Source organism: Suricata suricatta, chromosome X (assembly GCF_006229205.1).
Source record: "Suricata suricatta isolate VVHF042 chromosome X, meerkat_22Aug2017_6uvM2_HiC, whole genome shotgun sequence".
Classification (NCBI taxonomy): domain Eukaryota; kingdom Metazoa; phylum Chordata; class Mammalia; order Carnivora; family Herpestidae; genus Suricata; species Suricata suricatta.
This window is the reverse complement of record NC_043717.1, coordinates 17,862,072-17,874,430: the sequence shown is the minus strand read 5'-3', so window position 1 is coordinate 17,874,430 and position 12,359 is coordinate 17,862,072.

Sequence of the window (12,359 nt, the reverse complement as noted above, 5' to 3'; positions counted from 1 at the left end):
GCTGGTTTGGGATGTATATACTTGTCAGAGATCCGTATCTGAGAAGTTCTGTCATCACTCTCAACACAGGGCTTTGTGCATGCATTTTCTCGCTGAGCTGGTACTCAGTAAGGCAAAAGGGAAGACTTCCAGGCATCTTGTGAAGTCCAGCTCACCACTGTTTCCCTGCCTCTGTTAGATTTTAGACAGGAGCACAAGCGTTTTATTTAGGTTTGGAATTTCTCCACCAGCTTATGGCTGAGGACTCAGGAGGCACCATGGTTTGCCATGAAAACCTCCAGATGAAGGTTTCTGAATAACCAGCAGGCCTTGATACCAGTGGTAGAGATCATATGCACTGGCAGTCAAAGCATGCAAAACCAGCGGCCTGCACCACTTCTTCTTCACTTTATGTAAAGTTATTGTCGCATTAGGAGCCTCTAGGATTTAGAGTAGGGACGACACGGTGTATATAAACTCTTCAAGGTAGGAGAACTGAGATGTTGGCCAAAGGGTACAACTTGACATTATAAATTATGAGAATCTAATGTACAGCATGGTAATTATCATTAATAATGCATTATATATTTGAAAGTTGTGAAAAGTGAATCTTAAATGTTTTCACCACCAGAAAGAAATAGTACTGATGTGACATGGTGGAAGGGTTAGTGATCTTGTGGTGCTGTTCACATTGCAATCTGTGAGTGTATCAGATCAACATGTTGTTCACCTTAAAATTACACATTGTTATATGTCACTTCAGTAAAGCTAGGAAAACAACTCCTCAAGACCTAGCCCTGATGTAATACCTGGTTCGACTGAATAGCTCACAAACATAAAGGAGCTTTCTACATAATAGCAAAGAAAATACTTGGCAGGAAACACTCCATGAAACCATTCCCCTGAATTCCCCAATTTTACCTTTGAAACATCTTTCCCTCAACGGTTTAGTCTACATTTAACCACATAGTTTATTTTCTTTCTTTTCAAGGTTCTTTGACCTCAAGGGATACTTTGTACTATCTTAAGATTTACATTTTCTGGCACATTCAATGTTATACTCTAAGATATTTTGTGAAGCAGCCAGTGTGATTAATAATTACTTAGTTTTCTATGCAGACCACTTAACTCTCAGCATACTGAACTGATACATTGAGATAACACATTAATAAATGAATGAAATGTGATAATGAATTAGATCTGTGGTAAATAAGAAAAAAAATCTATGTTATATTTGAGAGAGTTATCCTAAATCAATTTCTTTGTGGTTTAGGATGATAATGGAAAGTAGAAAGTGCCAAGAAATACTTTGTCTTACTGAAAACTTAAGTGTGACACTGAACATATATTTTTAGTACTAGTATGTTAATATCTAAACATGATAATAGGATAAGAAAATGAAGTTTCATGTAAAGATGTCTGGCGGGCGAATAACTCTAATTGATAGGAGTTGTCTTATTTCAAACCTGAAGTTTATTAATAGAACACTGTCAGATTTAGCAAAGAGTGGGCTTCAGAAGTTATGACATAGATATTATTGTGAGTACTGCTCTTGGAACTATGTTTATGAAAATTCATTAGAAGCAAGTTCTATTCATCAGATGATCTTATCAAAGTTTGCACATGGGAGATATGTAAAATAAGTGATAAATAATAATGGATATACCAATGAGTTGAACCTCTAGGTAGTATAAAAATGCTCATATTTTAAAGAAATGCCTGAAAAGAACTGTGGTGGCCTCTACAAGATAACTAGAGCTGCTAGCTAGGTTTATAAAATGATAGATATATATGCACTTTCATTTTAAGAAAAACAATTTAATACTGTAGTCACTAAGGTCCCTTTTCTCTGAAGTTTACTTCCTCTCAAATACAGTGATGGGGTGCTACCAGCTATATTTTTGTTAAAGGACCCTCTTAGCACTAGTCCTCTCACCCACAACTCTTGACTGGGCCATAAGTGGACACCTGATGTAAATTGGACCAATCACATCTTCTCTTACAGAGAGAGAAACTTGTAGTCTAGCTCAACCTAGAATGATGTTATGAACAGATGTCATGTAAACCAGAATGCTATGGAATCAACTGTCATTCAACGTGTGTGTAGAAAAATAGCAAAAGGCAGTCTGTGGAGGGGGAAGAATGAACAGACCTACAGAGAGAAAGAGAAGTCAAGAGCATGCATGATCCATAGGTAGAGAGACATGACATGTGTCCTTTCCATGGAAACATCTCCCACAACAAAACTACCATGTTTGGGGAATTCTTTCCTATTATTTAAAAATTTGTAATTTGTGGAAGTGACAATTATGTTGGATTGGCCTGAGTGTCACCATCATCTTCCCAAACTGTTTTCTGTTTTATGAAACTACTGAGTATAATATTCTTTTATCCTGGGTGCTCTCCATCTTTACCACTTAATCTTCACGAAGTAGAAATTAAAATCATCACCTTTTATAGCTCTCGAAACCAAGACTCTGGGCCTTTATATGACTTCCTCAGATTCACATAACTAATCACAAGTGGCTGAACTGAGACTCCTGTGCAGGTCTTTCTTACTTCTAAGGCTTCACCCCTAACTGTTATGTTATGCTTGAATATGGGGTCAGCAGCAAGTATCTTCCAAAAAGTGAGGGAAGATCTTTGTCCCTCATTTACAGAATCAGCCAGTGGAGCTCACTCTTCATATTATGCATTGCACCATGTTCTGAGTTCTGAATGGCAGAGGTCTGGATGACTTAGGGGTCTAGTGCAGGCTGTGTGTTCTCAGCAAAACTGGACGCTGACACATCTAAGTCTGTACTCTAGAAGCTGGGGGATGAGTAAGGAGGGGACTCTTTCCCAGAAGCAGAAAACTCATCTTTAATTAACAGAGTTAACATCTCCCATCCATGAGAGAGTTAAAGTGAAATGGATTGACACATGGTGCTTCATAGGAGGATACCCCCAACAAGGGTGTGTGTTGTAGGAATGGCCTACATATGGAACAAAAACAGAAATACTGGGAAGAGAGATGATAAGGCCACATTTATTGATTCCAGAGGAAAATTAAAACATTGATATAAAATAGCATATGGGTCCTCACAGAACACAGGCCTAAAAGCAATTAGCTCAGGCTTCAGTGGGATTTTGCTGAATATGAGAAATGGGTTCCAATTGAAATTTTAATTAGGACCCCAAAACATATCAATATACTTATTGCTGAAAGTTCACCACAAATTGCAAGCTTTGGATGATTGGCTGGACTTTATTTAGGCTGGGTAAACATCACTGCAGACATTTTACCCTGTTGAAAGGGCTTGAAGAAAACAGAAGTTCACAGTAAGAGAAGGGGCCTCAAGGGTGACATTTACATGTGGTGGTGAGCAGTAACAGGCTTTTACTATCTTTTGTGTGCTAGGTGAGGAGGTGTCAAAGACTACGGTGGTTTTGTGGACTTGAATGACCTGCACAGCTTCAGCAGAATTTAGGAAGTAAAATGGAGGAGTCAGCATAAAGACAGAGGACCAGTTCTCCCATTTTCCTACTTAATTATAGACTTTTTCCCCAATCAATAGACCAAGAAATCCTGAATTACCATTTTTTTTTATTAAGGGGAGAGCACTTGGGTTACAGGAAGAGAGGGGAGACAGAGAGAAACGTTTGGCTGACTTTCTCAATTTTCTTTAAGAGCGTACTTGCTCTTTGCTTTTTTTAAATTGGATTTTCAAGCTCAGGTGGATAAACAAAGATGGCCCATCAATGCCTCTCTCCTTATTCCCCTTCTCTGTGAAAAAAAATTGTTTTAATTCCTTGTGTTCAAGAGAAGATTCCTATTGTTTTTGACTATGTATCTCCATTAAGTAGTATTATTCACCCTGAGCCCTTCTATGCTGTTGAATGCAAGAACTTCTTTGGTAGGTGACATTTCAAGTCTGTCAGAGCCAGTGATGTACTCCAGGTGCAGCCAAGTGTGCATGCTGTTAAAGCTCTTGGTTCAGATGACCTTGATATTGGGTCTTTTCATGACTGCTGCTCAAGTTTTCTACTCTACTGGTTTCTCACTTCTTCCTCTAATTGCTGCTGACTATTCAAAACCTGGGCTTGTTGGATATGCTTCCAGTTATCTATAACATCGTATCAGCTTTCTATAGAATCCTATGTTTGCAATACCCTCATTATATAAACCTCCAGAAGAGGGGTTTAACTTGTTTATTGTAGTCAACTCTCATCTAGTAAAGTGTCCTTCATTGGTGCCTCTTCGTAATAATGGAAAATTCACTGCCTCAACACAAGGTACTGTATGGCTGTTTTTCCAGTTTATCAGTTAAGGATTTGGGCTGCTGGTAATAAAATTAATAGTGACTTTAATGATAAAGACGTTTATTTCATATAATGCAAAGTTCAGAGGTAAGGGATTCCTGGGTATATTTGCTGGGTCCAGTGTTTAATGGCTGTAGCACCTATGAAAGGTATTGAGAGAAAAGGTCAGGAGTGGTCAGACAAATCCTTTCAACCCTAGCTCATACCTGATACTTGGGAAAGGAGGGGAAAAAGAAGAAGGATTAGGTAGCAAGAGCATAAGGCTCCACTGAGGCTCTGAGAAACTCAAAACAGGCTTAAAAGGGAGCTCTACTGAAGATATTTTCTGTAGAGGAGTCCCATGTTCAGCAGAAATGATGGAGTCCTGCTGTCCCACTGTGCTGAGTCACGGGCCAGCACTTCCTGAAGAGCTTCATCTCCACGCAGTTGCTGCCATGGATTGTTTGCAGCTGGGGGCTGTCAGATACCTGCACTCGTGGCAACTGATCAGTAAGCTCTTTCTTGAACAGAGATCTGAGCCCCCATCCCCACCCACCCAGGCTGCCATGCCGGCTTTGTTTCAGAAGCACATCCAGGCCCCAGGTGCTTTCCACATCTATATTCCATCACACCCAGTGCCTTGGTGGTCTTCAGATTTAGTCTAAAATGACTGTTAAAACCTCATGTTTTCATACATATATCATATACAAAAGCAGGAAAAAGAGCTTATCCTTGCATGTATCTGTGCTTAAGGGAGGAAGCTCTTTCTTTAAGGTTGCCAGGCACCCTTTCCTGTCAGTCTGTGGGCAGGTTTGAGTCACATGACTCTGCTGGAGCTGCAAGGGAGGGTAGGCTGGGTGTTTTTCTGGCTTTTCCAACTGAATCATGGGCAGTGGGTTAGGCCAGCAACTAAGAGGGAGGTGGTGGGGGTGGCTGTTCAGTAGGTAACCCACCAGTGTCTGCCACCCTCAGTATTGCTAAGGTGGCACTTCATAATTGTATTCCCAGAAATTCAGACAATAAAGGTTATAAATTGATTATTGAACTTAGATTTGGTCCCCTGGCAGGTTAGTCTGCTTCTTTTGTATTCTCATCTGTCCCCCCAGCCAGGAATATGAAGGCTTTATTGCAGTCTTCATGTCTTAAATATATTTTGTATGTAGGTGTCGAACATAGTAGGGGCACGTTCCTTTTCTTTCTTGTTGCTGTGGTTCATAGTTTACTAAATGTCTAAGTGAACAGATCTCCAATTGTATTGTTGAGACTAATCTTTTAAAAGGACTTCCGAGAAGTGTGATTGCATTAATTGATGTTTGTAGTGTGTCATCTTAGACTTTGAGTGGACTCTGTAGGTTTCTCCACTGTGCGAAAACTACAGATATACTTAAGGCCCGGGGAGAAGAGTAGAAAAAAGTTGGCCAAGTGTGAAAATCCCTACACAGGGTACTTTTTTGGTACAGAGTGAAATATCCATATGCTTTGCCTTTCTCATCCCTTGTGTGTTTCTGCACACTCTATGCTACTACTTCACTGAATTTCTCATTTTCAGCAGAGTCAGCTCCACTACTCACCTACTGGGGGAAAGCTGTGGGACGTCTTCGAGCCTCCGTAAAATGAGATGAAGACTTTCCTTCCTGTGGGGCTCCCCTCTTCCTCATTTGTTTTATGGCATTAGAAAGGTATTTCTTGACATAGAATTTATCCGATAATCTGTATAAATAATTATGTCTTTCCCTTTCTGCCTCTTCACACAATTTTTGCTTCTTCCTAAAGCAAAAACAGTTCTGAATTTTGCAAGTAAAACCATAAGAACCCCCAAATTTTATTTCTACACAAATTAGATTTCTTTGAGATTCTGTGGTATGTGTTCTTGGAAAAGAAGCTCAGATATTTGAGTCTTAGTCTTGTCTACATACGCACTGACTCTGCTATTCATACATGAAGTAGTTTTTGTTACAGAAGTATTAGAGCTGTGTAATTGTTTTCCCCCAAAACCTAACTTTCCAGAGACAACCATTATTAATATTCTCATGTATCATGACAAATCTGCCCCTAAGCACTGCCAAGCATGCGTGACTGTATTTACATACAGCTATAATTAGGATTTTTAAGTCAAACTGGAATCCTATTGTGCAATACTGCAGTGTCCCTTGTTTCCTTTAACAATGTCATCTGATCTTTTTTACTTTATTTTGATATGTAAGAGTTAGAAATCACTGGCTGTGAAATCCATGGTAAGTATTAAAACAAACAAACAAAAACACCCAAAAAAAAACCAGAACCAGAGTTTCCATTGGTCACATGGAAAAGGACAGTGGGTGTCTGATCCAAGTAAGTTGGAAGCCACCTCCAATCCTTCCTTTTTTTTTTAAAATTAGCATTATTGAGGTATTATGTATATGCAAAGAATTGTACATATTTAATGTGTGCAGTTTGATGACTTGAGACATATCTGAACACCCATGATACCATCACCCAAATCAAGGAAATAAACGTATCTAGTACTTTCTAGAGTTGCCTTGTGTTCCCTTGTTTTTGTTTTGTTTTGTGGCAGGAACACTTAGCATTACCCTTATTATGAAACAGAAGACAAGGTAAGGTATAGGCCAATAGATGTTAACTGACAAAATAGAGAACAGAAATAGAAAAGCTCACTTTGGCTTAATGATAGTAAAATAATGTATTTCCATTTATTCATTCCCTTACTAAGTTGTTCAGATATTTACTGGGCTCCTCTTAGGTTCCACAAGCATTGTTTTCAGCCCGTAAGATGCTGTGGTGGAGAAGAGAGAAGTTTCCTATCAGTGATTTTTAAATTTTAATGGGGGAAAGAGAAGAAATGCTTGTATTTTGAATACTTTCAACTACAAGGCTTCTTGATTCATTGCTTTAGTCATTTTATTATTCATGAAGTTACTTTTGAAGTAGTCACTCAAATATTATATACAGTATCATTTTTATTATAATAAAATGATATAAATTTTAGAAAAATATTAAAACTACCTATAACTGCACAGTATAGAAAACTATGACTATCATTAATATGTGCCTATCTCATCTGTTTTTGTCTTTAATTTTTAAACATTTGTTTATTTTTAAGAGAGAGCATGAGCAGGGCAAGGGCAGAGAGAGAGGGAGGGAGACACAGAATCTGAGGCAGGCTCAAGGCTGTGAGGGGTCAGCACAGAGCCTGAAGCGAGGTTAAACACACGAACTGTGAAATTATGAACTGACTTGGAGGTCAAATACTTAGCCCACTGAGCCACCCAGACTCCCCCTTATCTGCTTTTTTCTATATAGGTATATAGACAAGTGTGGCTTTCTAAAAATAGATGACTTTATGAACTTCCCTTTTTACTCTTAAATATTCTTTAAGAACATGATTTCTTCTATTTAAGATTGGGAATAGATATCCTGCAGTTTATTTAACTTGTATCCTGTCATTGGACTTTGAGGCTTGTTTTTAAATTTAGTTTTTTCATGGGTGCCTGGGTGGTTCAGTCGGTTAAGCATTTGACTTGCTCTCAGCTCAGGTCACGATCTCACGGTGTATGGGTTCAAGCCCCACTTCAGACTCTATACTGACAGAGTGGAACCTGCTTGGAATTCTCTCTCTCTCTCTTTTTCTCTGCCCCTACCCAACTTGTGCTCCCTCTCTCTGTCTCTTTCAAAATAAATAAACTTAAAATTTTTCTTCTTTCAAGCAACCTTGTGGTAAACAGCCTTGTATGTACATCGTGGTATGTGTATGTGATAATCTCCTTAGGGTAAATGTCTAGATGTGATTATTACTGGGTCATAGTCGATTAATCATATACTGATTTCATACGTAATCCCAACTATCCCTCCAAGGAATATGATCTTACCAAATTTTAGTTTATCAGTGTTTACTTCCCCGCATCCTTACTAGTGGTAGGTATTTCCAGTCTTATTTTTTTAATCCTAGCCCAGTCTTCTAGAGGAGACAGTATGTTATTGATTTAATTTTTATTTGTTTGAATAGAAAGATGTAAAGCAGTTTTTCACATGTACTGTTCAATTGTTTGTCTGTTTGGTGATTGCCTTTTACATTTCTGCCCATGTATCTATTTTGGAACTCATCCTTTATTTTTCTTGGTAAAAATCTCTGTATAATAAATATCAATAACTATGACTTTTATATATTTTAAATTATTTTCCTATTTCCTATTCCTTTTATGGTGTTTTTGACCTTTCAGTTTTACATTGTTAAACCTGTTAATATTTGCCTTTGATTTTCTGTAGTTGCTTCTATGTTTAAATTGTTTTCCACTTTCATGTCAGAAATTACTTTCCTATATGAGTGAGCTTCAATTTCTTTCACTTTTATAAAAAGCAAGAATCTAGTGGGGGTTTTATTTTCATAGTAGGAGTTTGATGATTGATCAGTTGTCCTGGTATGTAATTTTGAATTTTTAAAGTTTGTTTTAGAATAGACTTTCCTGTCTTTTACTAACTTAAACATTCCCCCTTTACTGTATGCCATACTAGCTTTTTGTGCAGATTTAGCTCTGGATGGTTCCCTCATGGTTTGTCAGTCATACAGGATAAACTGTTTCCACTGTTATATTTTTATAGTGTGTTTAAGTATTTGATAGTGTAATTTCTCTAAATTGTTTTGAATGTTTCAAAATTGTCTCTGCAGGAATGCAAATTAATACAGTACAAATGTCAACATTATTAGTAGATAACAAAAAACTACACAAGTTTTGAATTGGGGGAAAGCAGAGAGGATCGTAGGGAAGATGTGGCACTTTGGCTGGACACAAAATGATGAATCTTATTTGACCTGGCAGAAAGGAAGGAGAAAGGGTTTTCCAGATGCTGTGACTAAGAGCTTCCAGGATTGTGGTGAAGAAGCATCATATAGTGGGTGATGGGTGAAGCATGGCAGATGGGTCCTTATCTTTGTTGGGTACCTATTAAATGTGAATCATCAAAGTAAGCCCTGTACAGGAATAACTGAGGTTGGCTGAATCCTCATACTTTCTCCTCTGTCAGTGCATGCTCAGTGATCTGCTTTTACTCTATTCCATTTTGGATGCAGAATTCAGTATTTCTTTGAGTTTCTAAAGGAAGAGTTGACTCACAAAACTTTGGTCAGTTGATGTAAAGCACAATTTCTTGACATCAATACCATAGACATTTTGGGCTGAAAAGTCCATTGATTTAGTACTGTCCTGTGCATTATAGGATGCTTATCCCTGTCTTTGTATCCACTAGATGCCAACAGCAATCTTGATGCCTGGGTGGGACAACCAAAAATGTCTCCAGACATTGCCAGATATCCCCTAGGGGGGGCAAATCAACTCTGAGAATCATTGATATAGGTGATACCAAAGATAGGGAGGTTGGTGGAGGATTTTCTATTAAACAGTGCACAAAAAAGAAATATCCTTTGTTTTCCCTGCTGAACTCCCTTCTTGGTTTCTCTGCAGGCAAGTTCGAGGAATGATGTTTTGCTTAATTGATTGTGAGGTTTCTCAGCTCTGACACCAGTGACATTTGGGCTACATGATTCTTTGTTTTGGTGGGTGGTCCTGTGCAATGTGGGATGTTTAGTAGCACTGCTGGACTCAACCCAGGAGATGCCAGTACCCTTCCCCTTCCTTAAGTTGTGACAACCAAATCTGTCTCTAGACATTGTCAAAATCAGCCTTGATGGGGAACCAGTGATGCAGATTATGTCAAGAATAGGAAGGTTGTAGGGTTTTATTCTGTGTAACCCATAAGATACCATTTTTCCTCCTTTTCTTTTAACATATGGTATAATAATATTTTCAGAAGTAGAATTTAATGATTTGTCACTTGCACATAACACCCAGTACTCATCCCAACAAGTGCCCTCCGTAATGCCCCTCACCCATGTAGCCCTTCCCCCCACCCGACACCCCTCTAGCAACCCTCAGTTTGTTCTCTGTATTTAAGAGTCTCCTATGGTTTGCCTCCCTCTCTGTTTTTATCTTATCTTTCCTAAAAGATATCATTTAAAACTCTCTTTCTTCCTCTGAAGCTTTTTCTTGGTTACTGTGCACCTGGTTTTCGTTGTTTTGTTCATGCTCTTTTAGGGATTGTCCATCTCAGTACTAATAATGTTTGGGGCCAAAAAATTCTGTGTTATGTGGGGCTATCGTGCAGATGGTAAGGTGTTTTCACAGTATCCCTCACCTCTACCGACCACCTGCCAGTAGCACCTTCCCACCCAAGCCCCCAGTAAGAGACCAGTGCTATCTCCAAATACGGTTAAGTGTCCACTGGAGGGAGGACCCACAATGCCCCTGGTTTAGGACCACTGTTCCAGCTCTGCTTACCTTTCCACATACAGCACTCTTCTTTTCACTTGTTTCTTTGACAAGAAATGGACATTTTCTCCTTTTCTTATGCATTGGTATTGAGTGATCATTTTTGTTGCTGTTAATTGAACATGATTGAAGAAGCTCACTATCTCAAAGTGGTTTAGTTGTTACCCTTTTCTCTAACAAATACAGTGTTGCCCGTAAGAGGAAATCTGGCAAATAACATACAATCTGAATTGCTAAACTTTCATCATTTCTACTCTAAGTGAATGCGAGTGGGCCATTTGAGCTTTCATCACCGGTTCTGCGCTAGACTGCTTTTGCATTAGGGTAAATCTGCACATACCACTCTGTTTCACTAAACCTGAACATATGGGCAACCTGAAGATGAGCATATTGTCTTACACACATTAACTGTGTTAAAATGAAAAGAATGTCAATACTGGAATTAGGCACAATTGGGTTAATGTATCACTTAACTCCTTTTTAACCAATTTAGTAACCTTAGGGGAATTCGTTTCTCTGATCTTGTTCCATTCTTTGAAAATTAGAAGTAAGATTACCTTCTGAGTGGGTTTTTTATAAAGATTATGAATTATAAAATACCTTTTTGTATATCAAACACTCAAAAATGCTAACCATGGTTAGGAATTTCATCAAGAAATATTGACGCCCATATTAGGAGCCTTTGAAGCCAGGTATTAGCCTCAATCACCTATGCCTAGAGTATTTACCTCTTTATTTCACTTAATTTCTAACTGACTTGTTGTGGTCACTGCTAGGGATGCTGGGGAAAGATATGGTTGCATTAGTTTTTTTAATTTTCTGGGAGTTTTAAGGCTTGACTAGTTCTTATGTTTTCATAAAGTGACTTTTAAAATTTAGCATCATTGGGAGGACTTCTTGGGATGTGAGAAGATTCATATTGCCTCTAAATAAAACATACAAGATAGAATTATAAATTTGGAGTTCAACTAAAATTGGTTCCTATACTGGGGCACCTGGGTGGTTCAGTTGGTTGTCAGACTCTTAATTTTGATTTGGGTCATGATCTCAGGATTGTGGGATCAAGCCCCACGTCAGGCTCCATGCGTCAGGCTTCACAGTCTGCTTGGGATTCTTTCTTCTCTCTCTCTCTCTCTCTCTCTCTCTCTCTCTCTTTCTCTCTCTCTCTCTCTATTTCCCTCTCCCCCTCCCTCTCCCCCACACTTTCACACTCCCCATCCCCCCTCCCACTCACTCACTTTCTCTCTCCCCACCTCCTGCTCACTCACTCTCTCCAATAAGTAAAATGAAAAAAAAATTTTTTAATTGGTTCCTATGGCAAAAGTGCCATTTGGTTGAGTTTTTAATATTTTCCCCAGTATATAACATACATTTTTCTTTCACATTAATTTTTCAATTTGTGTAAATGAAGTTTTGGCCTTTGTAAGACAAATTGAAAAATAAAATATGATGAAAAAGCAAATAAAGATAAGCTGTGAGTCACATTTCAAAAATCAATAAAAATGCAGAATACACTATTCTGGTCATTAAAAAGGGTTTCATGGTTTCAATTTGTTACACAAGGATGTGGTTTTCTTTCTAGATTAAAAAATAAGGTGTTAGTAAAGGCTGAGTTATACAAATTTGGTTATAATATAGAATTTAGAGGTGAAGAGGACCCCAAAATTATGTAACATAAGCATCCCAATTGATTAGTGAAGAAAGTGAAGCCTTCAAAAGGTAAGTGATCTCCACAGAAGTTTTAAGCAAAGGTTAGTGATAGAATTTGTATGAGGATCA